Source organism: Protopterus annectens, chromosome 2.part1 (genome assembly GCF_019279795.1).
Source record: "Protopterus annectens isolate FY-2018-M chromosome 2.part1, PAN1.0, whole genome shotgun sequence".
NCBI classification, from domain to species: Eukaryota; Metazoa; Chordata; order Ceratodontiformes; family Protopteridae; genus Protopterus; species Protopterus annectens.
Genome location: NC_056729.1, coordinates 310,195,034 through 310,211,829, shown reverse-complemented (window position 1 = coordinate 310,211,829; position 16,796 = coordinate 310,195,034).

Sequence of the window (16,796 nt, the reverse complement as noted above, 5' to 3'; positions counted from 1 at the left end):
TGAAGAGAAAAAAAAATTTTGTTACTTTGATCTGCCAGATTGGTACTGTTAAGACACTACATAACCTCAGTAACTCTAGAATGAAACTGGACACAGAAAATTACTGGAGGATTCATAAGAATGGATAGCCCTGGATATTGGTCAGAGTGCAAATGATGTCCTGCCATGCATATCTTTCAAGAACAGAATTGTGCACTCAAATCTGCATAAGCCGTTCACCTCCGTGAGAGGTGACTTAAATACTAAGCATGTACAGGATGAACTACAGTCATATATAGCACTGACCGCTGCTAAGTGCAGATCATAAGCCCTGAACTTCCACACATAAAACAACATGATAGCCTATGTGTCTCTCATTAGAACAGTGCAGTGAGCCCTTATATTTAATGACATATATGTGTACATACAGCATCCTATCCACCTTCAACAAGAATGAAGCAGTGCTACATTTCTTTACTTATGCAGGGCATTCGCACACAGACACATGCACAGGCAAGATACACAAGCACCCACAGACACACATGCACACGCACACATGCACACACAGACACACACACGCACACATGCACACACAGACACACACACACACACATGCACATGCATGCGCACACACGCACATGCACAGATGCACACACACACACACACACACACACACACACACACACACACACACACACACACACACACACACACACACACACACACACACACACACACACACACACACACATGCACACACACACACACACACACACACATGCACACACACACACACACACACACACACACACACACACACACACACACACACACACACACACATGCACAGATGCACACACATGCACACACACACACACACACACACACACACTCGCACATACACATAGGCAAGACTCACGCTCATGCATGGACATATGTTTAAAACAAACACACCCATATAAACACCAGCAACCTATATGAGTGCCTGTTTTTGTTGTGTGTGTATGGCGGGGGAATTAGTATTTTAGTAAAGGTACAGTATTACTCTCTGCTTACCACCTTTGCCAAGAGTGGTGGACATATGTGTGTGTGTGTGTGTGTGTGTGTGTGTGTGTGTGTGTGTGTGTGTGTGTGTGTGTGTGTGTGTGTGTGTGTGGTTGCTACACAAATAGTACAACTGCATTAAAGGTGCAGAGCACTAGCAGCCTGAGTATTCTGCTCTACATTTTTGAAAAACTGATAGCAGAACCATTGCCAGTTATTCTGCCTCCCTGGCTAGCTCCCCAAAAATGTGTTCCTGAAGTTGAGGAAAAAATGATAAACAAATTCCCTACTACAGTTGAATTAAAACCCTTAATAAAGTGCGAAAGTTATTAAGTATCTAGCACATTGAGCTCCTAAATAAGGCATAGATACAGTATTGACATTTATTTATGAAGCCTAGATATCACGCAGAGCTTCTGAAATGAATGCTTGTGCTGCATATCAGCCACTGGCAACTACTGATCTCACGTCTTCTCTCTATCATTATTACAAATCTGAAGGATGAGTCTATGGTACAAAGTCATTCACAGAATACACCCACCTTTACATGGAGTGCAAACACCTCTGTGAATATAACACACACACATACATATATATATATATATATATATATATATATATATATATATATATATATATATACACACACATGCATATATGGTTCTACTTCAGAAGACAAAACAAAAGACTGAATCCCAAAATACTGAAAACACAAGATACACAAGGATGGAATTTGCCCCTTTTACACTGTTTGTGCAATATTGGAGTTGGTATATATAATTAGCAGGGGATGTGGTGGACGAACCCCCCCCCCCACATGAGGAGTGCAAGGGGGCTTGCCCCCCTACATTGACAATGTTTTCAATATTTTGAGTTTTCAGTAATTTGGGATTCAGTCTTTTAGTTTATCAACCTTCTGAAGTAGATCCATGCATATGTGTGTGTGTAGATTTATTTATTTTTTTTCATTTCTAGTGTTTAACATGGCAGCCTATACACATGGCCATGTTTGTGTAAGTGAGATCATAAAAAATATATGACAGACATATGTATACACAAAATTATGTATGCATCTATTGCCGAGGGTGCGTGTGTCTGCTACACCCTGACTTTAGCTGTATGCAACATTATAGCAGTGGCACATAGCAGTGCAGTTTCAGGTGGATATGGGATACAAGTTCTTCATGCATGCACATTGTACTTTGATGGTTAGCACAATCTTTACAGCAGGGTTGTCCAACCTTTTGGCTTGCCTGGGCCACATTGAGTGAAGAGGAATTGTCTTGGGATCACATATAAAGTATATAATATAGTTAACTGTTTCGCTGCCATAGGCAATGAAAGTCAATCTCCTGGCTCCACTCTAGGTGCTTTCAAGCAATAAATGTAATAATGAGTACCTAATAGTTGCCTTAAAATTCTAATTCTCTAATATCTTAGTTACTATTTTTTTCAGATAAACAGATATGGAACCCTTCCATTTTTAAGACATCATACCTCTTGATTTTGCTGTTTTCTTAAAGATATTCATTCCTTCTGTCATGTTCTTAATTTCATTATATCTTTCCAGAATGCATATCCAAGTAGCCATATTTTTTAATTATGATTTCTGTTCAGCCATTAATAAACAAACCCAAAAAATGATGACTGATCCTATTTCTACAGGCAACAAAGGAAGAAAAGCATTAACAAGAGACCACAACCTGGAATGGGTCACTCAAAGCTTTCTGAATTCACGCCATAGGCGACTATAGTCGCCAAGACGTGGTCACTGACGTAGGAGACTATAATCGGCCATTTATTCATTTTCAGTTGGTGGTGTTTTATTTCTTTACTTTCATTGATAGTTATTCTTGTGTTTACAATTACATTGCAGTAGATCTGTCTAGCCATTAGTGGGATATTTGACCTTGTTTTTTGTGAAACTAATGCATCAATGTGTGGTCCGATAGAAGTGATTGCAATTCTTAGTGAGTTCTGAAGGTGCTCATCAGAAATTTTTGATCTAATTTTGCTCTTCAAGTACTTCATCCTTGAAAATGCTGTTTACAAATGTACGTACTAACAAATAGCCATGACATGAATAAGTCGTGATTGTGAAGCAAGGGATATTTTTTTTCTGGGAAGATAAGTCTTATAGAAGTCTAGTAAAGAGACAAGATCAAATTTTTCTTTGAGTTGAATGTTTGATTGCAGCTCTATACATTCCCTTTGAAAATCTGTGGGTAATGTATTTATGTTGACTGAAAATGAAGTCACAAATATACCAAAAAATTGATGATTTTTTTGAAAATCTTGAAACCTATTCTCAAATTCCTGTATCAAAACAGAAAGTAAGGCTGCATATTTTTTGCTGTTCATAGGACTGTATTTAGACAATGTATCAAAATGCATAAAATCATTTGCCATAACTTGAGCTTGTCATAATTTAAGTTTCATTTCAAATGCTGTTATTGTTTGAAACAAGGCACAGATAAGTTGATTTTCACCTAGAAGATGCATGTTTAACTCATTTAACTGAGCGGTCAAATCAAACCAAAAATGCTAAATCTGTGAGCCATTTTTTATCTTCAAGTTCTGGCACACATTTTCTTTTTGATCCCATAAATGACTTGATTTTGTTTTGCAAATTATAACATCTTTTCAGCATTTTATCCCTACTTAGCCACCTTAATTTAGAAAAATAAATGATATCACCAAAATAAGTGTCCATACTTTTAAGGATCTCTTGCAATTGGTAATGATTCAGTTCCTTGGAAATTATGAAATTCATAGTTTTGATGATGGTTTGCATAACATTATAATTTTTTAAAGCTTTCATGAATAAATTTTCTTGATGTACAATGCAGTGATATTTCATCAAATGTGAGTTTCCAGTGGCAACTGCATTGGGTACCAATTGTTTTGGCTATGTCCAAGACAAGTATGTTGCATTGAGAAATAGTTAAAATGGTAGCAGCAGTAAGTATCTTTTTCTATTGCAAAGTAGATATACAAGGTACAACTTTTACTCTTACGTCTGCATACGGCACCAAAATGTATCAAAAAACAACTATGAACTGCAATAAACTGGAAGAGGGCACATTAGCATAAAAGATTCTAAACCATTTCTCATTTCAATCTCATTAAGTCTTCATTTGCATAAGTTCATTGAAACCTGATGCTCATAAATGTAGCTCACCTCTATGAACCACATCTGAGCTGCCCTCAGCTAAGACTGTGCAGATTGCCTTTACGGCTAAACACAATAACTATAAGTACCATCTTAAGACTTCACGGGAAATCATATTCCAATTGTTAGACTCTAAAAATAAGCAAAAAAATCTAGCAATAAGATAAGATGATTTTTTTTTAATATGAATGAGTGCACAGTAAATATGTTTCATGTTTTTTGAATGAAATTACAGAGAAGCAAAACCATTTTTTCAAATGTGACAATTTTTTTTATAAACGTTGAAATATTTTTTGTGGCATTCTGCAGTTCTTATTACAAAGTAGAAATTGGGTCAACAGATATTTGATCTTCTAGACATTACAAAGACATTCCTGCAAGAGAATGTTCTTCATCAAATGGCCAACAACTGAGCACTACTAAATCCAGAGATGCTTACTCTAACAGTACACGCTTTGTAGGGGCCAGAACTAGCTAACAATAAAAATGTGCAGTGAAACCTAAAGAACAAATGTGACCATTCCAGATAAGCTACCTTCGTCAGACAACCTACAGGCGATAGGAAAGATTGCAGAGAATATGACTAGAAAAGGGGAGCACAGATGCCCCCCTCCACACTAATAGCTATGGTCTCTCTATTAAGCCAACCATTGATGATGTGAATAATTCCTCTCTAGCATCCAACGTTATTCAAAGCAAAGGGAACACTATGTCAGCAAAGAAAAAAATCCATCAACACATATTTTTTGTTCCACTTTCTCCATATTGCCTGATGATCATCAGTACCATCCCAGTCAACTGACCTATTTGATCTCCCATCAACAGAAATGAGAGTCATCTGGAAGGATCTATTATTTAACTATGCATTAGAGGTAATTTGGGATGTTGCTTGTATGCCCTACCCTGTGCTCCTACCCAGTAACTACTCAATGTTGGGGTGTGCAATAGCTGTCAGCACTGAACTGCACTTCATTTCCACAGCAGGCTGGCATCAGCAGGACTGCTCTGTCCACCCAAAGGTGGCATCATACAATTGTTTCTCTGGCCTTCCCCAGAAAAATTGACCCTCACAGGTGTACCCCTACGCATGGACCTCTCCAACCCTCATGACAAGAGCACATCAATCCTACATGAATGTGCTATTGATTGCCTGAACCATTATTTCAATATTGATCACCTGAGCAGAAATCAGTGCTTCATCCTTCTACCAACAGCACAAACAATATGCAAGTTTTTGGAGCAAAATCTAATACAAAAGCAGCATAGGAAAAAATGTGTTGATTCATTCAGTACTGTTTTTAACACACAACTAGCTGTAAGCCTTACTTATATCACTTTCAACATTACCAGTGTTTATGTACAGAACCTATGGGAAGCTCTCTCTCTCTCTCTCTCTCTCTCTCTCTTTCTCTCTCTGTCTCTCTTATTTTCTCTTGTGAATTGTATCCTTGCAATAGTCAAACATATGTGGCATTTGTACTATACATATCTCTCTTCGTTTAGTTGACTAAGTTGCTATAACTTCCATTTTTTTATTCATAGATTGTCAGTCCTTAACAAGTGGGCCACTCTCTTGATGGCTTTATTTGTTGACAGTGCTACTCATTTATAATTGTACACTTTTAAAAATGATTCTTTTATTTAAGACAAATTCTGATTTTATTAGCGTTTGCAGTACTTTAACTTTTAAACCTATTCTCATAGGCCTAGTCCCAATGAGCAGGACATCAGTACAGCACTGCAATACTCAGCTAACTACAGTTGCTGCACACCCTGCATTTTCCATTCCACTTACCATAGTGATGTCTTTACCTTTGAATGCTAAAGGCTTTAGTACTCCAGTAAAACACTATACTATCTTTCAATGAACTGCCAGGAAACAATGTGAGCAGTGGTGCTGCATCCCTTTAAAACTGCAATATATAATATGAAGTACTGATCGAGGTGTCGGGTGGGTATCATACTTTGAAGCTTAGCTAAATCCCCTAAAAGATGCTTTGTGCTCTTTACGTACAAACCCTACAATCGACTTTGAGACACCACAAACAAAATTCAGAGGGGGAGTGGATATGAAGTCTATTTTCACACTCTTGCATCACACAGTGGGCCTAAACTCAGCATTACTCTGTAGTCCTAACTGTGACAAGACAGCCTTCTTTGTTGTCTTTTTTTAATGAACTAAACATATTCAAACCAAATAATAATCTGACTATTACAGGTGGTGATTTTAATGCTTTCGTCAAATGTATTGTCCTGACGATAGTAAGGTCCCAAACTTCAGAGCACAATCAGATATGAACCACTTGGTTAAGTCATGTGGTTTTCATGTAAATGGAGAATTCTGCATTATAACAACTGCATATTTGTCTTTGTTCCACCAGCTGGATATTCAGCAAGTAGGACAGATTATTGGCTGATTCTTTTGCAATTCAGTTAAATAAGCACATACTCCAGACACCAGAAATCCCTGGATTATCTCAGAGCCATAATTGTATATCTTTATGTTTTTAACTTACTTGCTCTGGGCTACCGCTGCCACCTTTATGAATATATCTTTTAATTTAAAGCACCTTACTCTTGCATAAAGTAAATCAGACATACGTTTTACAGAATCTTGTCGACTGTATGCTATCATTTCCATGTTGGTGTTTCTCTAAACTGAAATTACAATATGTATGTACAGCAATCAAAGCTATGATTCAGATAAAACACAACAACAGTTGCTTCATAGTTTTCAATGATTTGAGATTCGATGAAATGAGTTTTCGACGATTTGGTCTCGATGATTTGCAATTCGATGAAATGGTAATTTGATGATATGAAGTGGAACCGTAATAACACAACAATATGCATACATATTTATATGTATGTCTGCGTGTTTACCACATAAACAACTAAAAACTGGAAAATTATGAAAGCAGTAAATCAAATGTTATTGAGATCACTCTGGTGTCTTTGGTCAATTAATGCCTCCTAGCAGTTCCACTGCCATGAATGAGATAGTTCACATGTCTACATTAAATATTAGATTTTGCTCAAAATCACTCTTTATATAATTAAGCTTTTAAAGACAAAAAATATAAACTCATATATAAAGTTATGCAAGCTATGCGTGTCATACAATATGAGCAAATTTCAATATTTGTTTGTATCATAATACCATAATTTAGAATATTAACTATTAAGGCCTATTGATGTTATAATTCCATACTTTAGAATGATTGTGACTTACAGGTTAATAAACTTTCTTCAATATCATCACTATATAGGTTAGACTGTGCAACCAAAGCACATTACAATTGTAATATCTCTAGCATGAATCTCTTTAACATTCTGACCCAAAGATCTAACTAGAGAGCTACTTTCAACCTCTGCATGTTATTGCAATTTAACCTTCAGTTCCATAACAGTCTTCAATGAATGTTATTGGGAAGGAACACAATTACATTTAATGTTGTATACAAAATTTCTATGACTGAAGTCTGATAAAATGTATAACCAATACTTATGACTGTTAGGGCAAATAGATTTCACTGCCTCCATTAAACAGTACACACTTCAGTAGCCATATATAAAGAATATAAACAGTTTCTAGCATTGTTCTCAGCAAGAGTAAATGCATTATTAGTTAATATTACACAAAGGTTACTTGCTTTTATATGTGAGGACATCATTGACTTAGGCAGGTGTTCTATTAAGTCAGGGTGACTTTACAATATGAAACAATTATTAAAAACAGATCTTAAAATTAAAATTAAAAAATATCCCTCTTTGTTCTTAGAATAAACAACATAGTGATAGATACATTCACTTGTATCCTTAGTTGCATTTATGTATGTGCAGGACCATTTTCCACTGAGAATTGTAGATTTGCAGTTCCAAACACTTCAAACAAATATAATTTTTCACTTCTGCAAATACATTTCTTCAGCTGTGGAAGATATTTCTCTACTCTTGACACCAAGACATGACAGAAAGCTTAATGAATAAAACCAAGCAAGTGTTAATCTGCAAGAGGACTGTACTGCAAATTGAAGTCTCTAGAAGATTTATGTACCACAATACATGCTAATCGCTATAGCTGGCTAATTAACATTTGGAGATATTGGAGGTATGCAACCCATATTTAACAGCTTGTGCAAAACCCACTCAAAACTATACCATATTTATATTCAAGTAACTTCTCATACCTATACACTTTTGCTAAAATGTCTTTCTCCATCTGTACATAAAAATTCATTTACCCCCAGCTGCTCTCATCCCACAAGTCACTGGTACATCTGTTTGTAAGATCACACTCCCATACCATCCAGATGTATATCCACTGGCAATTTGACTTTTATATATCAGTTTTTCAGTGTGGCTACTTCCGCTACTAGTTTTTCATTATTTCAAAAATATTTCCTCTTCATTGTTCCATTCCCAGGTTACAGCTTACAAAAGCATCTTTCTAACAGGCATAACTATTTCAGACACATTAAGCACTGCAACAAACAGTATGATTCACAATATCTCAATAATGACTCTGTCTTCTGGCGTTGGTATTTTCACTATTGTTTTAACAATCTGTGAGTCTGACTTTTATCCCTCTGATTACAGAGTATGGCCCATATACTTCAGACTCGACACTCCTGTTTTACACTTGGTTTTACTTAAATTCAAAATTCATCGTCAAACTCTCTTTAGCATCTGATATTCTCTTTCATTGTGTAGTTATATGTGATGCAAGACCAGTCAATCATCACATATGTTCTAGCACATTCCAAGCTTGCAATTAGTTGAGCTATCTTTTAAATACTTGTAGTGCAAATATAAAACAAATGTGAGTATGAAGAATCTGTGCTGTCTAAACTTTGCATGAAATGTGTGCTGCTTGGAACTTATTATCTAGCCTTAGCTACCGTCATTGCTGGCTTGCGTCTAATTTAGAAAGGAACTGAACATTCGGCACAGGTAAGACCACTTTCTCACATGTAAGCAGCAGCTGGATACTCTTTTCTATCCACTTTATTCAAATATTGCAGATCATTATAAGTACACACCTTGTCCTACTATGAGCGCAGCATTTATACATTGTGTTAACCCAGTCTGCAAGTCATTATCACATTATTAATCGACAATATGTGCAGTTACCATGCAACACTAAGTCATTATCACTTGTCAGGTAAAACCCTCAGCAGCTGCCACTGTTATTCAGATTACTAAATCTCGTCATCACATTGTTGAATGCACATGCCAGATGCACATGCCTGATTTTGGTTTCTGTCAATGTACAGTCATGCAGAAGCCCCCCCAATTTCTTTCTTTTCTTTTTCCCATCATTTTTATTGTAAGATACAGATAAAGGTAACCATTGTGATTATATGGTTCATATGGTTTTATGCTTCAAAAAAGAATTAAGAAGTTCCCTCTGTAAGTCATGGATATGCCCCTGACAGGACCCTACCTTACTGTGTGTCTTATTATACCTGCTACTTGCTCTGTTTTACTATTACTCAACTTTGTGATTCATTTATAACTGTTATTATTACTCAGTTTTATAAAAAAATTGTATAATTGAATAATTTGTACATTTTGTTAGAGCTTTTCTCCTAGGGACTCAACTGAAAATGGGCCTGTGCTCAGCTGGACCAAGGTTAACAAATGTGAAATATATAAATAAATAAATAAATATATATTTTTTATATTTTGGTAAATAAATTTGCTAGGGGACATGTCAACATGTTAAGTAGTACCTCATTTTGAAGACAGTATTAGTATGCACAACATGGTAAAAGAACTTTGTCTATATGCTGTATACATATGTAGCTATCGCAGTTTGTTTAGGTGTTAGGTTACAAAAATTATTATTTTTTTCATATTTTGGTAAATAACTTTGCTAGGGAACATGTCAATGTGCTAAGTAATCCCTCATTTTGAGGACAGTATTAGTACTTACAACATGGTAAAAAAACTGCATCTGTATGCTCTACACATGTACAGTATCATAGTTTGTTTAGGACTTAGGTTATGAAAATTATGATATTTTTTTCATGTTTTGGTAAATAACGTTACAAGGGAACATGTCAGTGTGCCAAGTAATACCTCATTTTTAAGACAGTATTAATAGTTCCAACGAGGTAAAAGAACTGTGTCTGTATGTTGTATACATGTTATATATATCAAAGTCTGTTTAGGAGTTAGGTTATGGAAATTATGATTTTTTTTTCATATTTTGGTAAATAAGTTTGCAAGGGAGCATGTCAGTGTGCCAAGTAATACCTCATTTTGAAGACGGTATTACTCCTTACAACATGGTAAAAAAACTGTGCCTTTGTACTGTACACATGTACAGATACTACAGTTTGTTTAGTCTTGTAGGATTATGAAAATTATACATTTCCAATACTTCTCATAATTAATGCCCATATTTTTGCAAGGGAGCATGGTGATGACACAAATGGTGGATCATTTTGAAGCTGACAGTGAACCATACCACTTGTACACTGGTATGTAGCCTGTGTCTGTTACAGGTGATGAGATATTATGCTTTGTTTATTTATCAATTATGAGAAATATAATATTAATCCTATTTCTGTGAATATCTCCATAAAGGAGCATCACACAGGAATGGTTAGGGTATCATTTTAAAGTTGACATTCATACAAACAAATTAAATACAAATTGTATGGGTCTACATGGCACAATGACCAAGATATTGTGCTTTGCTTTTCCAAAAAGGTAAAAAATATGCACAATATCTGCATTCCTTGCCAAGTATTTAATAAAGACTTTGATACGCAATATCAACATTTATACTGTTGGAAAGGACAGTGTCTCCTGAACAACTTTCATATTTACATTTTTAATCTAGCTCTTATAGTTAAAGAGTTATGAACATTTGTTTTCTGTATGGTACTACAAATGGATTTTCCGAAAGTGAGCTCAGGCTGCACTGTTGTTCCTATGGTGGAAGTAAGCAGGCAGCATTTTCTGAGCTGCTCCGGAGTGAATGAGTTAAGGATTTTTTCATTCACACTCATTCATGTTCGTATTCATTCATGTTGACTTTTACTCTTGAGATTACTGACCCTTTCCTTGAAGTGTGCATTACTGAATTAGCATCAGGACTTATCTGAATACCATGTTTTCTTGGTAAGCTACCTAAGTCATTAAATAAATCAGCATTATCATACAAGACACAAATTATACTTATTATGGAAATGTACAGCATTCAAGATGGTTCTGTAAGTGTGCTGCTGGTTCTGTAGAATTTTACTCTTTGCTTGAACACCGTAAATACATTTCCTCATGCCTAATTTTTCACAAGCAATGCAATCCAATAACTTCCATGAATTAAATTTCTGATGCTCATGCTACTATCATAAATAGGATGGTACACGTCACATTGTCTTAGTTGTTTGAATACGACAGTAATGTGTACACTACCCTATTTTCAGTGTAATTTACTCCCAGCACTATAAATTAATTTTCTGCCAGAACATTACTCTGTTCAGCTTTGTCTAGTTTAAACATAGAACATAGATAGTTAATTCTTATCTTCTCTAGCTTAAATAAATGACTGTCTTGCTGCAATGTACCCGAATTAGCAATTTTTAAATCTTTTTCCTCTTTAGTAGAACCCACTAACTTGTATTGCCTTATAAATATGGAAATTACTTTGAACTTTTTTCCTGCAAATCTTTACTACAGCTTCTTCAATACTGGTGAAATGCTGAGCACTTACACATGTCATCCTTATAATCATCCCTGCCTTTAGGAATCTATTATGTGGTTCCCTAACATTTGTGCTTCAAAACGGTCAATTTTACATTAAGAGGGTTAAAAGTCTCTACTGTCATGGTAGGAGATGGATGATCTCTCCTATCTGAGCTAGGGATTAATGTCTTGAAAGCTTATTGTGTGCTTATTTGATTGGCATGCAGGCAAGCCTAGTTTAAATGTTGCTTTTATCAACTTGTATATAAGCCTCACTTTCATGTGAGTCTTGGCTCACTTAATCAGAGTGACTTAGCATTTGTTGTCACCACCCCAGAGTTTGAGGAATTTTGCTTGCATCTGAAGCCATTCCCAGCAAGAAAAAATATTTAAGTATTATTTTGCACTTTTTACTGCTTATTTTCACTGCATTATTGAAGATTCTTGTGTTAGTTATTATTTTACCACCATTTGCTTACATTTTTAAGATGCACTTTTCCACTACTATAAGGACTGCAGTTCTGCAATTGTAATGCTCTAAATACATTGTATCCATTCTTGCCAGTGCTTTTTTGTGGTTATCCTAACTGTATTCCAAACCAGTCAATTTTACAATAAGAGGGTTAAAAGTCTGCACTTTTGAGGCAGGATAGTTCTGATTTCACCTATCTGAGCCGGGAATTGCTTGTGGAAAGCTTATTATGTTCTTGTTTGATTTGCCCGTGGGCAAACCTAGTTTAATAATTCCTTTTATAAGCTTGTATATAAGACTAATACTTGAGCAAGAATGTGCATTGCAAAGCAACTGTTGGCAGTACCCTGTATAGATGAAAGCATCTAGAAGTTATATTTTTCTCTAGAAGAACACTCTCAGAGATTTCCATAGTCTTGGGATGCTCAAGGAGCAAGTGATTTGCATGCTGAGCAGCACTGTCACATCAGTTAGCTGTAGATAAATTATTTAACACAACCAAACCTCCACAATAGCAAACAGCCCTCATTCTATTCCCCTTGTAAAACACATAGTAAGGACCAGCAACCCTCACTTTCCTGCTATTACTGCAACCATCTTGGAAGACTGGCATGCTGAGGCAATGTAGCAATTATGTCATGTTTACTGTCAACAGCTTCATTTTGAAACAGACAAATGTAGTATTTAAGAGATAGAGTTACATAATGCCACTGGAGGCAAGACTCTCGCATACAGACACAAAAAAATGTCAAATACATTGTCAGTGACACACACACACACACACACACACACACACACACACACACACACACACACACACACACACACACACACACGTGCATGAGCGCACATACCACTCACCACACTAAGGACCAGACACATAGACCCATATATGTGGTGGTGCTCAAATGCAACTTACCCAAACCTCAAAGGCCTCGCAGACGCTGTCATGAGCAACTGTGAATGGAAACAAACAAGGCAGCTCCCTCCACAACACATAAAACTCCTCCACATAATGTCTCAACTACTGAGCCCATAAGGCATAAAACCACACAACCCAATACTTTGGTCATAGGAGATTCCATTGTGAGACACACTGATGTCCTCTCTGATGATGCTAAATGTAAGGTCACAGTTAGTTGCCTCTCTGGGGCCAGGATTTGCCAGATTATGCAAGCAGTCAGGTCACTAAATCACAAGTACTAGTATGACTCAGTCATAGTCCATGTAGGTGTAAATGACTTCAGATGTACCCCCTGGACTATGCGAAGGCAGGCACGATTGAGATCTCAGAATATGTGTCACAGGCTGATATCAGCCTAGCACTGAGCAGCATTCTATATTCTCCAAGGATTACACCACAATACCAACAGAAAATAATTGACTTTAATAATTGTCTTAGCTAATGGTGTCACTCCAAATGGGGGATCAAATATTTATCAGACTGGGATAACATGATTGACAAGGCTACACTGCTTTGCCAGGGATGTTCTCCACTTGTCACCACTAGGCTTTTGGATATTGGCCAAATCATCATTTACATCTATAGTGCCTTTGTTAGGCATTGCCAAACAGATAAACAATGCAAAGCAGCAAAATCTCTCATGATAAGCTAAAGGTATTACTGCTCAGTGCTAGGCGACTCATCAAAAAACTACACTCCTTGAAAGCACTCCTCACCCTGGAGAATGCTGACATATATGCAGTTATGGAAACACAAGTGAAAGCTATAGAAAGCATGCCAAAAGTGCAAGGATATAATGCCTTTTATATGTTCAGACCATCCCCAGCATATGAAAGGACAAAAGGTGGACATGTATCTATCTACATAAAAGATAAGCACACCTTAAGACTGGTCAGACAATATGACATGACATGCTTGAGCTACTCCATGTCAAACTAACCATAGGTAAAATAAATGACTATATCCTTTCTAGCTACAGGTTCCCACATGACTCAGGAACACCATAACTCATACCTGAATGAATTAAAATATCTTACCATTCAGTGAAAACAATACTCATGGGTGATTTCAACTGCACCTCCATTAACATTGGAAGCTCATGTGACCACTAACATTCAGGCTGAAAGATTTCAAGACTTTTTCAGAGCAAATGCCCTGGAACAGCTAGATCTACACCCCTGCTAGGGGTACAAATATCCTAGACCTGGTACTCACAAACAGGAGGGAGTGCTGCACCCACCAAGTGTAATATCTTCACTGGTTTGATAGGATCACATGAACATTGTACAACCATATAAACAGCAATACAGAAATGGCAGTACCAGACCAAAATAAACCCAGGTCAAACTGCAAAAACAAGCCACCCTGATGGACCCCTGGTCTAAATAGGTTGTACAATAAAAGAAAGAAAATTTTGCCCAGAAGTAGGAGGGATCATGCACAACAGGGCAACAACTCTCTAATTAGTTTAAACAAGCAAATTAAGGAATGAGTCAAGTCTTCAAAAGCCAACATTGAGACAAAAATAGCCTCCCAAGCAAAGGATAAATATCAGACATTGGGCAGTTATGTCTGCAATCTTAAGGGCAACACCCAACAGTGTGCAGAGTTAGTTGTAGATGGCATCACCTATACCCCAGACAGAAGATACAGCAAATCGTCTGGACAATAAATTCAGCTTAAATTTCACCCCATCACCTCTGGTTACCCCAACAGAATACTTTCCGCCATTCCTCTACTAGTTATCACAAAAGACCAGGTAATCACTGTGCTCTCTAAAGCTAAAAACATTGCATCAATGGGGCCAGACAGTATCCTAGGATACCTCTTAAATAGCTTGAAATATGACCTATCAGGCCCACTAGGATTTATGTTTAGCCACAGCCTCCAGGCAGGCTTTGTCCCTATGTAGTGGAAGACAGAAACAGTGATCCCCCTGCATAAGGGGGGGGGGCTATCAACAGACCTAGGAAATTACAGATCCATAAGTCTGACTAGTTTCATATGCAAAGCCATGGAAAGCATAATCATGGAGCTGATAAATAATGACACAGGAAATTTCCAAACATTGGACCCAGCCCAGGTCTGCCTCGTCAAGGACAGGTCATGCCTGGAAGGCACTAAGGCCTTAGATGACGGTAAAATAGTTCATATTTCCTACCTTGACTTGGCAAAATCATGCATAAATCCTACATCGCCAGATATGTAGCCAGTTAGCTCACGAAATAGACACATATTGTTAGAGTTTGAGAATCCAGATCCAACATGAGGCCAGTTACTAGTGGTGTACCATAGAGCTTAGTGCTGGAACATCTGTTTAGCATATACTTCTCTGAAGTCAAGGCTAATGTAGATGGTCTTTGGATGATCAACTTTGCTGATGACTGCAGGTTTGGGGCAATCATTGAATCCCTGAGTAATTCAGAATGGTCTGACTCAGACAAATAATCACTGTCAAAGCCATAGCCTAAAACTAAATTTAAAAAAAATGCATAATTATACAAATCAAATTCCCCTGCAAATTACAACATTAATAACAGACTCCTAAGAGATGACTCAGTGGTGAGAGATCAAAGTACACAAAACAGAGAGTAACCTGAACTTTGATCACCATGTGTCCATGGTGATGAGGAAGCCCTTCTATGTGGCACAGCTTATAAGGGCATGGCATCCAGATCCAAACAGGTTATAGTATCGCTATATTTGGCCCTTATCACACCAAAAATTGAGTACAATGCACTTTTCAGCATGGAATGTTCTTAGAGGTTCCTTACAAAAACATATAGGGTGTAAACAAAATGTGCTATGTGGATCACCTAAGACCCCTATCCCTTTACTCTGTCTCCTACCAACAATTAAGAGATGATCTATGCCTAATCTACAAGACATTCTCAAAACCAGTCCTGATGAAATTGCTACACATTTGCAAAACAAACAGCATGAGATTTAGCCAATCCAGGGATCTAAACATGACCTGCGATGTGAAAAAAAAATATGCTGGAGGAATAAATCTGCATCTCAGAGATTACTCCTTCTCTGGAACTGGCTATCTATTCATGTGAAGCAGAGCCCTTCCCTGACACTCTTTAAAAACAATTTGGGTCAATGGATGGGGAATCATAAATTCACTCTTGGGGCAGTGCCTATGTCCCTTATGGACAGAGGTAGTCTGTAAAATACCCAAAGACATGGGTACAAACCTAAGCCATCCCCTAGCCCTTATAGAGAAATCTGGATAAATCTTGGTATTAATGGCTAGGCTAGTAAAGACTCTTGAGCCGTTAGCCTATTAATCTCCCATGAACCTATGGTATATGAAACTTGAGTTTCAAATGTATTGCTTATCCTTTGCATTTTATGGCTCTTTCATGTTCATTTATTATTGTTACATATTTTGTCTCTGTTTTTTTTTTTACTTCATTATTTGTCTCACATTTCATCTTACACTCTTCATTTCTTTAGTTAAT